The following is a 9,680-nucleotide window of genomic DNA, read 5'->3' as shown; positions in this document are numbered from 1 at the left end:
GAGCCACCTGAATTCCCAGATTTGAGCCATGTCACCTCTATTTTGACCCTCAGTTTCTGCCTCTGTAAGGCAGGATCATGATGTGGCCAGTGTTCCAGCCTGTCCTAGAACACCAATCATCCCTGTCCTCTTCGGTGAATACGTATCAAAAGGCGAAAACACAAGTCGAGGTTGACTACAGAAGGCCCCTAGCCATAGAGATGATTCGTGTGGTCCACATAATGTCTTAAAATTAATATAAAAACAGGGCTGGCTCAGCATATGTCAACAACCCTGATGACCTGAGACTTGCATGATTGCACATGATAGAAGAGAGAGCTGACTCTTGCAAGTTTTTCTGAATTCCAGCCACACACACACACACACACACACACACACACACACACACACACACACACACCACATTGATGTCAGGATATAAAAATCAGGAGGTTTGCCAGGTGGTGGCGCACGCCTTTAATCTCAGCACTCTGGAGGCAGAGGGAGGCGGATCTCTGTGAGTTTGAGGCCAGCCTTGTCTACAAAGTGAGTTTCAGGATAGACTCCAAAGCTACACAGGAAACCCTATCTTGAAAAAAAACAAAAACAAAAACAAAACAAAACAACCAGGAAGTTTTTGGCTAAGGGACAATTTCTGTCTCCTGCTGCAAATCTGAAAACTGGATGAGACTGTGCCCCCATGTCTGCCACAGAATCACTGCCCAGAGGTGTGGAGGGCACTCACATCAGTAGGGCTCTGTGAACTCAGGTGTACCAAGGTCCTGTCCACCAGTCTGATGTTGAAGCCACCAAGGTCTTTCAAGCTGCTTGCAGGGTTAAAGGAGGCATCTGTAGAAGGGTCACATAATGAGTTACAAATGCCACAATTGTTGTCCTTTGAGCCTAGCTCTACTGTGTGGTTTGTTCATTCTCAATATCATAAAAGCCACTGGTGTTTCTATCGGGATTTCACTGCATGTAGGAGGCTTCCTATTTTTTCTTTTCATTTTGCATATGTGTGTGTATTCACATGCACTGTGCATGTGGAAGCCTGAGGTTGGTGTCAAATGTCTTCTTTAATAGCTCTCAATTTATTTTACTTTTAGAGAGGTCTCTCCCTGAACCTGGTGCTCATTGATTCTGCTAGACTGGCTTTAAGGGCTCCTCTCTTGTTAGCTCTGGGATTACTGATAAGTGTGGCTGCACACAGCTTCTTACATGGGTGTGGAGATTCAAAGTCAAGTCCTCACACTTCAGCAGCAAGCTGTTTATCAACTGAGCCATGTCCTCAGCCTGAGAATTCCTATTTGTGAAAACAAGAATTGTTCTCTGTTCTGTTCTGTGTATTCTTGGGCAAGTCAGTATGCCTGGCTGAGTCCGTTTCTCCCTCCATCTAATTAATAATAAATAGTATATATCTCCAAGAAATTAAATGAAATTTATTCTTTTGCTCACACTATTTTTTTTCTTGGAATTTTGAGAGAAGATCTCACTATATAGTCCTGCCTGGCCCGAAATTCATGATCCTTCTGTGTCAGCCTCCCCTTTACAGGGATGGCAGGCATGCCCCACCACAGCTAGGTGTTTATTCAGTTTAGCATGGATGCTGGACAGTAGAAGATGCTCACTAAATAACAGCATGTGCTGTTATTATTGAGCTTGAGCTCATGAAAGACTTACCCTTGTGCCAGCTGCATTCTCTCCATCTTGTATGCCCCTTATCCTCCCCCCAAATGCTCAGCGGGGTGCTCTGACACTTCACATAACTGACATTCGTGAGTAAGATGGGAATATGTCAACTTGGTTTCCAAGTCACTCATTTTCCCTCTGAAAACCTCACTGCTATGTTTGTGAGGAACAACTTAGCTCTCACCCACACAGCAAGCTTTGCCCCACTGGTATTGGCAGTGAAGTCTGGCAAGGCATGACTCAGCATACAGGCTCAACTCAGGCCCAACTCCAGCTTATAGCAAGTCTGGGATGTACCAGTTGTCTCAAGACCATTGTATTAGGGCATCTGTCAAAGCATGTCTATTTATTCAGAAGTGGTGAACATTTAGTACATGCTTATGAGCCTGCTGACAGGACTGTGAATGTAAATGTTAATGTGTGAGTTATCAGTCTTCATCATTGACTTGAATGGATTTGGAACCACTTAGAACATACAGTTTTGAGTCTGTCTGTGCATTTCCAGAGACATTTACCTGAAGAGGAATGACCCACCCTGAATGTGGGCACACCATCCAATGAACTGAAATCTCAGACTGAAAAGAGGAGAAGAGGAGGAAGCCAGTCTGGTGTCAGTATTCATCTCTCTTTGCTTCCTGACTGTGGATGCCATCTGACCAGTTGCCCGACCTACTTTCCCTCACAGATGGAGCCATTCTCTCTACTACGTGTTTCTTGCTACCATGGGCTACACCCTCAAAACTGTAAGCCCAAATGAACCCTTCCTTCCTTGAGTATCTGTGTCAGGGTTTTTGTCAAAGCAATGAGCAAAGGTAACCATTATTACTTGCTAAACTAGTATCTCTGCTCTGAACACCCCTAACCTGACATTAGTGAAGGGACATAAAAATATAAAGTAGTTGTTTTCCCTTCAGTGTCATTATACTGTGGATAGAAATAGAGAGGCCCCTACTGATATGTTATTGGTGGAATATCAGGAACCCAAACACACCTGCCTTAGTCCATGTTTGATGCCATAACAAAATACTTGAAACTGGATAATTTATAATGAAAAGAGATCATTTGTTTTCAGTTTCAAGGTTGTAAAATTCAATATCAGTGTATCTGCATCTTTTTGCTGCAGCATCACAGGTGGGAGGGAGGGAGAGAAGGAAAAGGAGGAGAGAGGGGAAGGGGCAGAAGAGGAGACAAACTCCGAAGATAAGTACCTTAATCCGCTCTTTATGAGACTGAAACACCTTTCATTGTCAAAATTCAATATGAATTTTGGTGGGGAGAAACATTCCAATCACAGCAATGTCTTTCTGAGTATGAATGTTCTAGATGGGAGATGGAGAATAGTCCAAAAGAGGCCACTGGAAATTCTTGTGGAAGGAGGATGGATGGTAGATAGAGAGCTTGTAGATGATAAATAGATTTATGATAGGTGATGACAGATAGATAGATAGATAGATAGATAGATAGATAGATAGATAGATAGGTAATAGATAGGACATTTTAAGCAGATAGATCTTGCTGAATCCACACCTATAGTCATCTGTCCTGTGTCTGAGTGTTGTTGTTTACTTTCCCATCCCCTCTCTGAATGTGACCTTTGCTGATTTGCAGGTATAACCTGTGGAAGTGCACCAGAATTGCAGAGTCTCAGGCCATGCCAAGAGCTACTGAATCAGAAAATGATCCTGGTTTACTGTTCCCTAGTGGCTTGTGTGTTCATTAAAGTTTACAGAATATTGCTCAAGCAGGGGTATAGAACTTTTCTGTAAAGAAAGAGTATATTTTTAAGCTTTGTAGGCTTTGCTAATCAACCACTGTTCAGCTCTATCAGAGATCCAGAAATAGGCCTGGAAGTGTTTCAATAAAACTTTATAAAGACAGGCAATAGGCTGGGTCAACTCCTGATCTAAGTCTCAAGTTTACAGACAAAAAAAAATGGATGATCTTTTTCACAAGTATTATGTTCACTGTCAATTGAAGATTGTAAGGATCTCTTTGTAGTACTGTGTGTGTGTGTGTGTGTGTGTGTGTGTGTGTGTGTGTGTGTGTGTGTGTGTGTTTTCTAGTCTCTTAAAATGGCATTTACTGAGTAATAGTCCTCCCTCCTCTATATATGAGTTTATGGGAGGCTGAGCAAGTCAGTTAAGATCTGTCTGAAACATCTACCAATTATCATCTACATATCTAGCCATCTATCTTTCTATTTGTCTCTCTCATAATTTTAGCTTTTAAAATGCTATTTATGAGGCTGGAGAGATGGTTCAGAGATTAGCATTTGATATGCAATCATGAGGAGGAGAATTTGGTTGCCAGAACCCAGGAAACAAGCTGGACATTTCAAATATTCTGATCACTGCAGCTCCAAGGGAGGCAGAGACAGAAAGATAGCTGGGGCTTTGTGGTTTCCAGTTTAACCAAGAAAACAGGAGCTCCAGGTTCAGAGAGAGACCCTATCTCAAAGGGATAGGTGTAGAGTGATGGAAGGAGACACCTGGTATCCTCTTCTGGTCTCTGTTTGTTCATACACATACCCGAATAACACACGTATGCACACTCAACCAAACATTTAAAGATTGCTCACTTAATAGTTAAAGTTCTTTGTTCCCAACCATTATAAATGAGGAGTCAATGCTAATACATTTTGTAAACTATGAGGTACGTATTTTCATGTTCTAGACTTGGTGCTGTGTGATTAGTAGCTTTCTTGGCCACAAAATGTGATCAAATTGATGCTTCTCCCATACAAGTACTTAGAAAATGCTTGGTTCGGGAGAAGCACCCACAATCTGGAACCTTAAATAATCCTGGGTACAATGACCTAAAGTTCGGAAATGAAGGAGCTGGTGTGGTCTGGATATGACTTGAATGTCCCCCAAAGGTCCCTATGATGCATCAGAGTGGCCATATTCGGAAGTGGTTGAGACTTTAAGAGGTTGGTCCTAATAGGAGGTCACTGGGGATGTTGTCCTTGGAAGAGGTTAAGGCCATTAATGTGTGAACTCCCAAGGGTTATGAGATCAGCTAGCCAGCACCCTCCCTCTTCAACACTCTCTCCAAGATGTGACTCCATCTACTATCCTTAGCAGATGTCAAAACCATGGCCCACTTTGATCTTTTATTGCCTCAGGTACTTTGTTATAGTGATAGAAAGTTAACACATTCTCTGAAGGTTAGCCACTTCCAACCTTTAAGGCATTGCCTTCCAACATTTTCTTCTAGGTGTAAACTATTAGGGTTTTACCTACAAACCCCTCTGGAGTAATTTCTGCTTGGAATTTCTGGACATAATGAAGGGCAGTTATCTCACCAGAAGTGGACAACAGGATACCCAGAAAGCAAAAGGATGATTCTTCCTTTCAATTATTCTTGGTTTGATAGGAGAAAAATACCAGTGCCTCAAATGCCAGGCTGGTCTCAGTGCCTTAGATGGGACTGTTCTTTCTGTATAGACAATGCAAATGTCTGTAGTTTCTGTCAAGTCTGGGAGTGTGGTTGAAATCCCAAGGTGTTCTGGAGTTGGCCTGAGCTCAGAGAAACAGCCGAGAAGGAAGAAAGGAATGCCTTCTCTTCCAAGAGATGAGAACACTCAAGGGTACTGGTGAAATGGAAGGATCTTTAAAACTCCCCACTATTGCTCCCCACCCACCTTCATTCTTTTAACTTGGGTCCCCACACCACACCAAGTGGTGAAGTGGTCCAGGCATCTCTTTCCCACCGCCTACCTGAGGAGGAGGAGGATGCTAATTAAAACAATGGGTAGTCCAAAGCAGGGCACCTTGGGCTCTGGTTTCTATAGAAACTCAGTCCTCCTTTCACCTTTCAACACATCTTTCTGTCTCCTGACAAACTCTATTCCTGGAGATGTGGATGGCTCTGATCTGAGCTGCCAATGTTCCTTCTTGTCCCCAGCAAAAGCTGTCTGATGCATGCCAGATAATAGCCACTGGTTGCTGTGCCAAGACTCAAGTGAGAACTTTGCCAGCTTGATTCCAGCATGTCCTTACATCTATCCCTTCAGATTGTCACTAATTGTCAGACAAAACAGACCAGTGGGGCAGTTGGCCACACCTACTCTGGATTATAGATGTCTGAGGGGGACTAGTTCAAGGACACCCAGAGATACTGAAAACAACAGATGCTAAAGTGTCTTCCATAAGATGGTGTAGTGTTTACATAGAACTAACTTAACCTAACCCTAATATGTTACATAGGGTGTGCCCTGTGAAGATTGCATCATCTTAGATTGCTTATAGTAGTACTCAGTGCCCTGGCCATGCTATTGATACAGCTGTTGCACAACACCATATGGGGAATGAGGATAAGAAAAGAAATATGTATGTATCTAATACAGACTGTGGTGGTTTGAATAAGAATGACCCCCATAAGCTTATATATTTGAATGCTTAGTCACCAGGGAGTGGTACTATTTGAAAGGATTAGAAGGATTAAGAGGTTTGGACTTGTTGGAGGAAGTATGTCACTGGGGGTGGATTTTGAATTCTCAAAAGCCCTCGACAAGCCCCCCTCTTCTCTGGATCAGGATATAGTTCTCAGTTACTGCTTCATGATAGTCGGCCTGCATGCTGCCATGCTTCCAGCCATGATAATGGACTAATTTTCTGAAACTGTAAGCAAACTCTCAATTAAATGCTTTCTTTTACAATAGTTGTCTTGGTCATGGTGTCTCACAGTAATAGAACAGTGACTAAGACAGACATAACTTGAGGAGAATATTTATTATTTAACTATTTACTCTGTGCACTGGAGTACAGATGCATGTGTGCTATCACACTCGTGTGGAGGCTGGGCAGCTTCTGGGGAGTCAGTTCTCTCCCTCCACCTTGTTTCCTGGGACAGGGTCTCTCTTCTGCCACTGTACTTTGCACTCCAGGCTAGGTGGCCTGTGAGGTCCCAGCAGATTCTCTTAAGAGTACTGGGGTTGTAAATAGGTACCACCACATCTGGTTCTTTATGTGGGTTCTAGAGATCAAACTTTGGTCATTGTCAAGCGTATGAGGTAAGTGTGCCTGGGCTGGTCTTCCAGCATCACTACTTGCTTTACTGAACTTTGACAGAATAACATTGTCACCGCTGTAGGTTCCTATGGGGAGATGTCTGGTACTTCACACTGTTAGCCCTCTTGTTATTACTGAGGAGGCCAGCAGAGCCTGGGGCTGTCTGATCTCATGTCTGATCTCTGCAGTCCAGCTGAGCTCCTCAGTGGTGGCTACAGTGGGCCACACTGTGCATATGCATAGTCCACCCTGTCAAGCTCATGTATGTCTCTCTCTGCCCAGGAGTTTCTCTGCTGCTGTAGGAGTTTGCCCCACCCACACAATGCAGTCCTGAAGTAACAATACTAAATGCTCCCTGGAACAACCCGAAGGAGAAGGATCAGTACTTAAATCCTCCATGATAGAGTCTGAGCTCCTGGTGTCCCCACTGTTAATGCAGGCAGCCTTTATTTGTCCTTCATCCTTTTCCTTTAACTTACGTTTCTTGGGGATGTATCCCCAGTAAATCATTTTCTTCCAAATTGCCTCCTTGAATCTGCTTTTGAGGGACACTAACTAAGACAGCAGGAAAACAGAAGCTTGGAGGAGTTGCCTGGCTCATGTTTGACTGTGGACCCAGGATTTTGGCTGTGCTTTCTTTGGTTCTAGAGCCCAGGAGCCTGACCATTGTCTGTGAATGAATGGTAAGAGAATCTATGAGAGCCCAAGATAAAGGGATGCCAAATACTTATTTGGGTAACACTCATGAATGACAATAAGGTAGAGAGTCATCCAGATCTTCTGCCAAGAGGAGCTGGAAACTTCAATCAGTTTCCCAAGAGAGCAAGGTTTCTCTTCTCTTTGCTTATCAGTCCTCATGTAGTACCTCAGACCACACCCTAAGGGCCTGTACCCCAAAAGCTATTGGCTGAATGAATTCCCACAACAAATGTCTATCACGTCTCTCGCCACCATGCCAGTTATCCACCTGTTTCTCTCATGTTTGTTGTTTTTGCTTTTGTTCTCTTCTGTTCAGCCCCAGGAAGGAAAGTGTTTTATAGAAAAGGAAAATACCATCTCTCCTTTTCTCTCTGAGAGCTCAGCCAACCCAGCCTTCCTGCCTCATCCCTGTGACTTGTACTATAAAATGTCAGAAACAGTGACACCAACAACATATCATCACAGATTCCTCCATGCTTGTAATGGTTAGTGTTTAGTTGTCAACTTGACAGAATTTAGAATCACCTGGAAGATGGGCTTTTGGACACATCAGTGTGAGATTATCTTGATTACATTGATGTGGGAAACCCTTCTTAAATGTGGCCTGGACCATTCCCTGCACAGGACATCTTGGACAGTATAGAGAGTGATCTGAGCATTGGTAGGCATGCATTGATTTCTGCTTCTTAATTGTGGATGTGATGTGAGCAACTCCTTCAAACTCCTTCCTTGACTCCTATATCACAGCTCTCCCTTAACTACAAGACACAAAACCCCTTCTCGCCAATATGTTGTTTTTACCAGGGTATTTTATCACAGCAACAGAAGAGAAACTCAGACAAATACTTTTTTGTGGCCTGGAGAGTCAAGGCCTTTTTCAGTCTGTGTAGTGTTTACCTGGCCAAGTTCTGAGCAGGGTATGGCCAATAAAAAGCTAAGCTGTGACTCTGGTCTGAGACAATTGGGAAGTTTTATGGAGAACTAATGTAGAATAACTGACTATAGTATTCTGCTTAAATCAGGTGGACGCATGCACACACTCCATAGTCCTGTGTGACATGACGAGTGACACTTGATGTCAGAGTGATGTTTCCACATCTAAAAGGGGGAAGGATCACAACAGATCCTATTCCAAAAGGTTGCTGTGAGGACTAAATAGCACCCGGATTGATCACAGTGCATAGCAGGAAGTAAGTGGTAGTTTTTATTACTATAGTTAAATGGAAGTTTCATGCTGTTGGCAGGACAGGAAGGAGATGTTATTTCATCCTTGGAAAATCAGGAAGTAGAAACTTAAGATAGGCCTTGAAACACAGGTTGTTGCCTGGCGTGAACAAGGCCATGGGTTCAATACCGAGGATGAGTTAGGACTATTGGTAGTCACCAAGATGCTTACCAAGTGGGAGAGAGACTAGCCAAGAGATGAAGTGAGAAATGAAGTCCCCATGGGCCCCAGCTGAACCCCTAGATCCATATATGTCTAAAGCTGTAACTTCTGTTGCTGACAAGCAAAGGCATCTGACATAAACACCATTTCCTTTTCAGATGGGTTCGCCTGTTGGCCCTCAAGTTGGTATGCCCATTTCAACCATTCTTCTTTCCCTGGACCACACCCCATACCAATGAGGTCCAACATGACCTTGTGCAGTCTGATTGCCCACTGTATAGACTGTGTTTTCCAAAGATGGTTGCACTGCACATACCTTACAAGTTCTTCATACAATCTAACTGCTTCTTTCTTTTTTTAAAATTTATTTTCAATGGTTTTTCGAGACAGGGTTTCTCTGTGTAGCTTTGTAGACCAGGCTGGCCTTGAACTCACAGAGATCTACCTGCCTCTTCCTCCCAAGTACTGGGATTAAAGTCATGTGCCACCAGTGCCCAGCTTAACTGCTTCTTTCTTCTTCAATCAGAGCATGTGTTTGCAATTATTAGAACCAAGGCATAATGTTTAGCTTGGGTTGTCAACTGCTTGAGACCTATAATCTCCTGGGATAGGGCATGCCTGTGAGTGATTACCTTGATTAGTTTAATTGAGGTGAGAAGTCTTGCCCACAGTGAGTGGCGCCATTCCTTGGGCTTGGGTCCCAGACTTCGTAAAATGGAGAAAGCTAACAGAGCACTAGCATGCATTCATGCTCTCTGCTTCCCAACTGTTGGTGCAATGTGATGCTGTAGACTTCTGCTGCCTTGATTTCTCTACCATGGTGGGCTGGAACCTTGATCTGTGAGCCAAAATCATCATTTTGGTTACAATGATGAGGAAAGCATATGATAAGTTCCTAAGGAAAAGCAGAGGGG

Source organism: Cricetulus griseus, chromosome 3, assembly GCF_003668045.3.
Source record: "Cricetulus griseus strain 17A/GY chromosome 3, alternate assembly CriGri-PICRH-1.0, whole genome shotgun sequence".
In the NCBI taxonomy this organism is placed as follows: Eukaryota; Metazoa; Chordata; class Mammalia; order Rodentia; family Cricetidae; genus Cricetulus; species Cricetulus griseus.
This window is presented reverse-complemented; position numbering follows the sequence as displayed.